Source organism: Hypanus sabinus, chromosome 9 (assembly GCF_030144855.1).
Source record: "Hypanus sabinus isolate sHypSab1 chromosome 9, sHypSab1.hap1, whole genome shotgun sequence".
In the NCBI taxonomy this organism is placed as follows: Eukaryota; Metazoa; Chordata; class Chondrichthyes; order Myliobatiformes; family Dasyatidae; genus Hypanus; species Hypanus sabinus.
The window spans coordinates 90949233-90956917 of record NC_082714.1 but is presented as its reverse complement, the minus strand read 5'-3'; positions in this window follow the sequence as shown (position 1 = coordinate 90956917).

Genomic DNA, 7685 nt, shown 5'->3' with positions numbered 1-7685 from the left:
GGGATTGTTACTGTGGCTGTTTCTGTGAGTGAGCGGGGTCGGGGATTGTTACTGTTGCTGTTTCTGTGAGTGAGCTGGGTCGGGGATTGTTACTGTTGCTGTTCGTTTCTGCGAGTGAGGGGGATCGGGGATTGTTACTCTGGCTGTTTCTGTGAGTGAGGGGCGTCGGGGTTTGATACTGTTGCTGTTCGTTTCTGTGAGTGAGGGGGGTCGGGGATTGTTACTGTTGCTGCTCGTATCTGTGAGTGAGGGGTGTCGGGGATTGTTACTGTTGCTGTTCGTTTCTGTGAGTGAGGGGGTCGGGGATTGTTACTGTTGCTGTTTCTGTGAGTGAGGGTGGTCGGGGATTGTTACTCTGGCTGTTTCTGTGAGTGAGGGGGGGGTCGGGGATTGTTACTGTCGCTGTTCGTTTCTGTTGGTGAGGGGGGTCGGGGATTGTTACTGTGGCTGCTTCTGTGAGTGAGGGGGGTCGGGGATTGTTACTGTTGCTGTTCGTTTCTGCGAGTGAGGGGGGTCGGGGATTGTTACTCTGGCTGTTTCTGTGAGTGAGGGGGGTCCGGGATTGTTACTGTTGCTGTTCGTTTCTGTGAGTGAGGGGGTCGGGTATTGTTACTGTGGCTGTTCCTCTGAGTGAGGGGGGTCGGGGATTGTTACTCTGGCTGTTTCTGTGAGTGAGGGGGGTCGGGGATTGTTACTGTTGCTGTTCGTTTCTGTGAGAGAGGGGGATCGGGGATTGTTACTCTGGCTGTTTCTGTGAGTGAGGGGGATCGGGGATTGTTACTCTGGCTGTTTCTGTGAGTGAGGGGGTCGGGGATTGTTACTGTGGCTGTTTCTGTGAGTGAGGGGGATCGGGGATTGTTACTGTGGCTGTTTCTGTGAGTGAGGGGGATCGGGGATTATTACTGTGGCTGTTTCTGTGAGTGAGGGGGGTCGGGGATTGTTACTGTGGCTGTTTCTGTGAGTGAGCGGGGTCGGGGATTGTTACTGTTGCTGTTTCTGTGAGTGAGCTGGGTCGGGGATTGTTACTGTTGCTGTTCGTTTCTGCGAGTGAGGGGGATCGGGGATTGTTACTCTGGCTGTTTCTGTGAGTGAGGGGCGTCGGGGTTTGATACTGTTGCTGTTCGTTTCTGTGAGTGAGGGGGGTCGGGGATTGTTACTGTTGCTGCTCGTTTCTGTGAGTGAGGGGTGTCGGGGATTGTTACTGTTGCTGTTCGTTTCTGTGAGTGAGGGGGTCGGGGATTGTTACTGTTGCTGTTTCTGTGAGTGAGGGTGGTCGGGGATTGTTACTCTGGCTGTTTCTGTGAGTGAGCGGGGGTCGGGGATTGTTACTGTCGCTGTTCGTTTCTGTTGGTGAGGGGGGTCGGGGATTGTTACTGTGGCTGCTTCTGTGAGTGAGGGGGGTCGGGGATTGTTACTGTTGCTGTTCGTTTCTGCGAGTGAGGGGGGTCGGGGATTGTTACTCTGGCTGTTTCTGTGAGTGAGGGGGGGTCCGGGATTGTTACTGTTGCTGTTCGTTTCTGTGAGTGAGGGGGTCGGGTATTGTTACTGTGGCTGTTCCTCTGAGTGAGGGGGGTCGGGGATTGTTACTCTGGCTGTTTCTGTGAGTGAGGGGGGTCGGGGATTGTTACTGTTGCTGTTCGTTTCTGTGAGTGAGGGGGATCGGGGATTGTTACTCTGGCTGTTTCTGTGAGTGAGGGGGATCGGGGATTGTTACTCTGGCTGTTTCTGTGAGTGAGGGGGTCGGGGATTGTTACTGTGGCTGTTTCTGTGAGTGAGGGGGATCGGGGATTGTTACTGTGGCTGTTTCTGTGAGTGAGGGGGATCGGGGATTATTACTGTGGCTGTTTCTGTGAGTGAGGGGGGTCGGGGATTGTTACTGTGGCTGTTTCTGTGAGTGAGCGGGGTCGGGGATTGTTACTGTTGCTGTTTCTGTGAGTGAGCTGGGTCGGGGATTGTTACTGTTGCTGTTCGTTTCTGCGAGTGAGGGGGATCGGGGATTGTTACCCTGGCTGTTTCTGTGAGTGAGGTGCGTCGGGGTTTGATACTGTTGCTGTTCGTTTCTGTGAGTGAGGGGGGTCGGGGATTGTTACTGTTGCTGTTCGTTTCTGTGAGTGAGGGGGGTCGGGGATTGTTACTGTTGCTGTTCGTTTCTGTGAGTGAGGGGGTCGGGGATTGTTACTGTTGCTGTTTCTGTGAGTGAGGGTGGTCGGGGATTGTTACTCTGGCTGTTTCTGTGAGTGAGGGGGGGTCGGGGATTGTTACTGTCGCTGTTCGTTTCTGTTGGTGAGGGGGGTCGGGGATTGTTACTGTGGCTGCTTCTGTGAGTGAGGGGGGTCGGGGATTGTTACTGTTGCTGTTCGTTTCTGCGAGTGAGGGGGGTCGGGGATTGTTACTCTGGCTGTTTCTGTGAGTGAGGGGGGGTCCATGATTGTTACTGTTGCTGTTCGTTTCTGTGAGTGAGGGGGTCGGGTATTGTTACTGTGGCTGTTCCTCTGAGTGAGGGGGGTCGGGGATTGTTACTCTGGCTGTTTCTGTGAGTGAGGGGGGTCGGGGATTGTTACTGTTGCTGTTCGTTTCTGTGAGTGAGGGGGGTCGGGGATAGATACTGTTGCTGTTCGTTTCTGTGAGTGAGGGGGTCGGGGATTGTTACTGTGGCTCCTTCTGTGAGTGAGGGGGGTCGGGGATTGTTACTGTTGCTGTTCGTTTCTGTGAGTGAGGGGGTCGGGGATTGTTACTGTGGCTCCTTCTGTGAGTGAGGGGGGTCGGGGATTGTTACTGTTGCTGTTCGTTTCTGTGAGTGAGGGGGGTCGGGGATTGTTACTCTGGCTGTTCCTGTGAGTGAGGGATGTCGGGGATTGTTCCTGTGGCTGTTTCTGTGAGTGAGGGGGGTCGGGGATTCTGACTCTGGCTGTTACTGCGAGTGAGGGGGGTCGGGGATTGATACTGTTGCTGTTTGTTTCTGTGAGTGAGGGGGGTCGGGGATTGTTACTCTGGCTGTTTCTGTCAGTGAGGGGGATCGGGGATTGTTACTGTGGCTGTTTCTGTGAGTGAGGGGGGTCGGGATTGTTACTGTTGCTGTTCGTTTCTGTGAGTGAGGGGGGTCGGGGATTGTTACTCTGGCTGTTTCTGTGAGTGAGCGGGATCGGGGATTGTTACTCTGGCTGTTTCTGTCAGTGAGGGGGATCGGGGATTGTTACTGTGGCTGTTTCTGTGAGTGAGGGGGGTCGGGATTGTTACTGTTGCTGTTCGTTTCTGTGAGTGAGGGGGGTCGGGGATTGTTACTCTGGCTGTTTCTGTGAGTGAGCGGGATCGGGGATTGTTACTCTGGCTGTTTCTGTGAGTGAGGGGGATCGGGGATTGTTACTGTTGCTGTTCGTATAGGTGAGTGAGGGGGTCGGGGATTGTTACTGTGGCTGTTTCTGTGAGTGAGGGGGATCGGGGATTGTTACTGTGGCTGTTTCTGTGAGTGAGGGGGGTCGGGGATTGTTACTCTGGCTGTTTCTGTGAGTGAGGTGGGTCGGGGATTGATACTCTGGCTGTTACTGTGAGTGAGGGGGGTCGGGGATTGTTACTCTGGCTGTTTCTGTGAGTGAGGGTGGTCGGGGATTGTTACTGTGGCTGTTTCTGTGAGTGAGGGGGATCGGGGATTGTTACTGTGGCTGTTTCTGTGAGTGAGGGGGGTCGGGGATTGTTACTGTTGCTGTTCGTTTCTGTGAGTGAGGGGGATCGGGGATTGTTACTGTGGCTGTTTCTGTGAGTGAGGGGGGTCGGGGATTGTTACTGTGGCTGTTTCTGTGAGTGAGGGGGGTCGGGGATTGTTACTGTGGCTGTTTCTGTGAGTGAGGGGGATCGGGGATTGTTACTGTTGCTGTTCGTATAGGTGAGTGAGGGGGTCGGGGATTGTTACTGTGGCTGTTTCTGTGAGTGAGGGGGGTCGGGGATTGTTACTCTGGCTGTTTCTGTGAGTGAGGGGGATCGGGGATTGTTACTCTGGCTGTTTCTGTGAGTGAGGGGGATCGGGGATTGTTACATTGGCTGTTTCTGTGAGTGAGGGGGGGTCGGGGATTGTTACTCTTGCTGTTAGTTTCTGTGAGTGAGGGGGGTCGGGGATTGTTACTGTTGCTGTTCGTTTCTGTGAGTGAGGGGGTCGGGGATTGTTACTGTGGCTCCTTCTGTGAGTGAGGGGGGTCGGGGATTGTTACTGTTGCTGTTCGTTTCTGTGAGTGAGGGGGTCGGGGATTGTTACTGTGGCTCCTTCTGTGAGTGAGGGGGGTCGGGGATTGTTACTGTTGCTGTTCGTTTCTGTGAGTGAGGGGGGTCGGGGATTGTTACTCTGGCTGTTCCTGTGAGTGAGGGGTGTCGGGGATTGTTCCTGTGGCTGTTTCTGTGAGTGAGGGGGGTCGGGGATTGTGACTCTGGCTGTTACTGCGAGTGAGAGGGGTCGGGGATTGATACTGTTGCTGTTTGTTTCTGTGAGTGAGGGGGGTCGGGGATTGTTACTCTGGCTGTTTCTGTCAGTGAGGGGGATCGGGGATTGTTACTGTGGCTGTTTCTGTGAGTGAGGGGGGTCGGGATTGTTACTGTTGCTGTTCGTTTCTGTGAGTGAGGGGGGTCGGGGATTGTTACTCTGGCTGTTTCTGTGAGTGAGCGGGATCGGGGATTGTTACTCTGGCTGTTTCTGTGAGTGAGGGGGATCGGGGATTGTTACTCTGGCTGTTTCTGTGAGTGAGGTGGTCGGGGATTGTTACTGTGGCTGTTTCTGTGAGTGAGGGGGATCGGGGATTGTTACTGTGGCTGTTTCTGTGAGTGAGGGGGATCGGGGATTATTACTGTGGCTGTTTCTGTGAGTGAGGGGGGTCGGGGATTGTTACTGTGGCTGTTTCTGTGAGTGAGGGGGGTCGGGGATTGTTACTGTTGCTGTTTCTGTGAGTGAGCGGGGTCGGGGATTGTTACTGTTGCTGTTCGTTTCTGCGAGTGAGGGGGATCGGGGATTGTTACTCTGGCTGTTTCTGTGAGTGAGGGGGGTCGGGGTTTGATACTGTTGCTGTTCGTTTCTGTGAGTGAGGGGGGTCGGGGATTGTTACTGTTACTGTTCGTTTCTGTGAGTGAGGGGGGTCGGGGATTGTTACTGTTGCTGTTCGTTTCTGTGAGTGAGGGGGTCGGGGATTGTTACTGTTGCTGTTTCTGTGAGTGAGGGTGGTCGGGGATTGTTACTCTGGCTGTTTCTGTGAGTGAGGGGGGGTCGGGGATTGTTACTGTCGCTGTTCGTTTCTGTTGGTGAGGGGGGTCGGGGATTGTTACTGTGGCTGCTTCTGTGAGTGAGGGGGGTCGGGGATTGTTACTGTTGCTGTTCGTTTCTGCGAGTGAGGGGGGTCGGGGATTGTTACTCTGGCTGTTTCTGTGAGTGAGGGGGGGTCCGGGATTGTTACTGTTGCTGTTCGTTTCTGTGAGTGAGGGGGTCGGGTATTGTTGCTGTGGCTGTTCCTCTGAGTGAGGGGGGTCGGGGATTGTTACTCTGGCTGTTTCTGTGAGTGAGGGGGGTCAGGGATTGTTACTGTTGCTGTTCGTTTCTGTGAGTGAGGGGGGTCGGGGATAGATACTGTTGCTGTTCGTTTCTGTGAGTGAGGGGGTCGGGGATTGTTACTGTGGCTCCTTCTGTGAGTGAGGGGGGTCGGGGATTGTTACTGTTGCTGTTCGTTTCTGTGAGTGAGGGGGTCGGGGATTGTTACTGTGGCTCCTTCTGTGAGTGAGGGGGGTCGGGGATTGTTACTGTTGCTGTTCGTTTCTGTGAGTGAGGGGGGTCGGGGATTGTTACTCTGGCTGTTCCTGTGAGTGAGGGGGATCGGGGATTGTTACTGTGGCTGTTTCTGTGAGTGAGGGGGGTCGGGATTGTTACTGTTGCTGTTCGTTTCTGTGAGTGAGGGGGGTCGGGGATTGTTACTCTGGCTGTTTCTGTGAGTGAGCGGGATCGGGGATTGTTACTCTGGCTGTTTCTGTGAGTGAGGGGGATCGGGGATTGTTACTCTGGCTGTTTCTGTGAGTGAGGTGGTCGGGGATTGTTACTGTGGCTGTTTCTGTGAGTGAGGGGGATCGGGGATTGTTACTGTGGCTGTTTCTGTGAGTGAGGGGGATCGGGGATTATTACTGTGGCTGTTTCTGTGAGTGAGGGGGGTCGGGGATTGTTACTGTGGCTGTTTCTGTGAGTGAGGGGGGTCGGGGATTGTTACTGTTGCTGTTTCTGTGAGTGAGGGGGGTCGGGGATTGTTACTGTGGCTGTTTCTGTGAGTGAGGGGGGTCGGGGATTGTTACTGTTGCTGTTTCTGTGAGTGAGCGGGTCGGGGATTGTTACTGTGGCTCCTTCTGTGAGTGAGGGGGGTCGGGGATTGTTACTGTTGCTGTTCGTTTCTGTGAGTGAGGGGGTCGGGGATTGTTACTGTGGCTCCTTCTGTGAGTGAGGGGGGTCGGGGATTGTTACTGTTGCTGTTCGTTTCTGTGAGTGAGGGGGGTCGGGGATTGTTACTCTGGCTGTTCCTGTGTGTGAGGGGTGTCGGGGATTGTTCCTGTGGCTGTTTCTGTGAATGAGGGGGGTCGGGGATTGTTACTCTGGCTGTTTCTGTGAGTGAGGGGGATCGGGGATTGTTACTCTGGCTGTTTCTGTGAGTGAGGGGGGGTCGGGGATTGTTACTCTTGCTGTTAGTTTCTGTGAGTGAGGGGGGTCGGGGATTGTTACTGTTGCTGTTCGTTTCTGTGAGTGAGGGGGTCGGGGATTGTTACTGTGGCTCCTTCTGTGAGTGAGGGGGGTCGGGGATTGTTACTGTTGCTGTTCGTTTCTGTGAGTGAGGGGGTCGGGGATTGTTACTGTGGCTCCTTCTGTGAGTGAGGGGGGTCGGGGATTGTTACTGTTGCTGTTCGTTTCTGTGAGTGAGGGGGGTCGGGGATTGTTACTCTGGCTGTTCCTGTGAGTGAGGGGTGTCGGGGATTGTTCCTGTGGCTGTTTCTGTGAGTGAGGGGGGTCGGGGATTGTGACTCTGGCTGTTACTGCGAGTGAGAGGGGTCGGGGATTGATACTGTTGCTGTTTGTTTCTGTGAGTGAGGGGGGTCGGGGATTGTTACTCTGGCTGTTTCTGTCAGTGAGGGGGATCGGGGATTGTTACTGTGGCTGTTTCTGTGAGTGAGGGGGGTCGGGATTGTTACTGTTGCTGTTCGTTTCTGTGAGTGAGGGGGGTCGGGGATTGTTACTCTGGCTGTTTCTGTGAGTGAGCGGGATCGGGGATTGTTACTCTGGCTGTTTCTGTGAGTGAGGGGGATCGGGGATTGTTACTCTGGCTGTTTCTGTGAGTGAGGTGGTCGGGGATTGTTACTGTGGCTGTTTCTGTGAGTGAGGGGGATCGGGGATTGTTACTGTGGCTGTTTCTGTGAGTGAGGGGGATCGGGGATTATTACTGTGGCTGTTTCTGTGAGTGAGGGGGGTCGGGGATTGTTACTGTGGCTGTTTCTGTGAGTGAGGGGGGTCGGGGATTGTTACTGTTGCTGTTTCTGTGAGTGAGCGGGGTCGGGGATTGTTACTGTTGCTGTTCGTTTCTGCGAGTGAGGGGGATCGGGGATTGTTACTCTGGCTGTTTCTGTGAGTGAGGGGGGTCGGGGTTTGATACTGTTGCTGTTCGTTTCTGTGAGTGAGGGGGGTC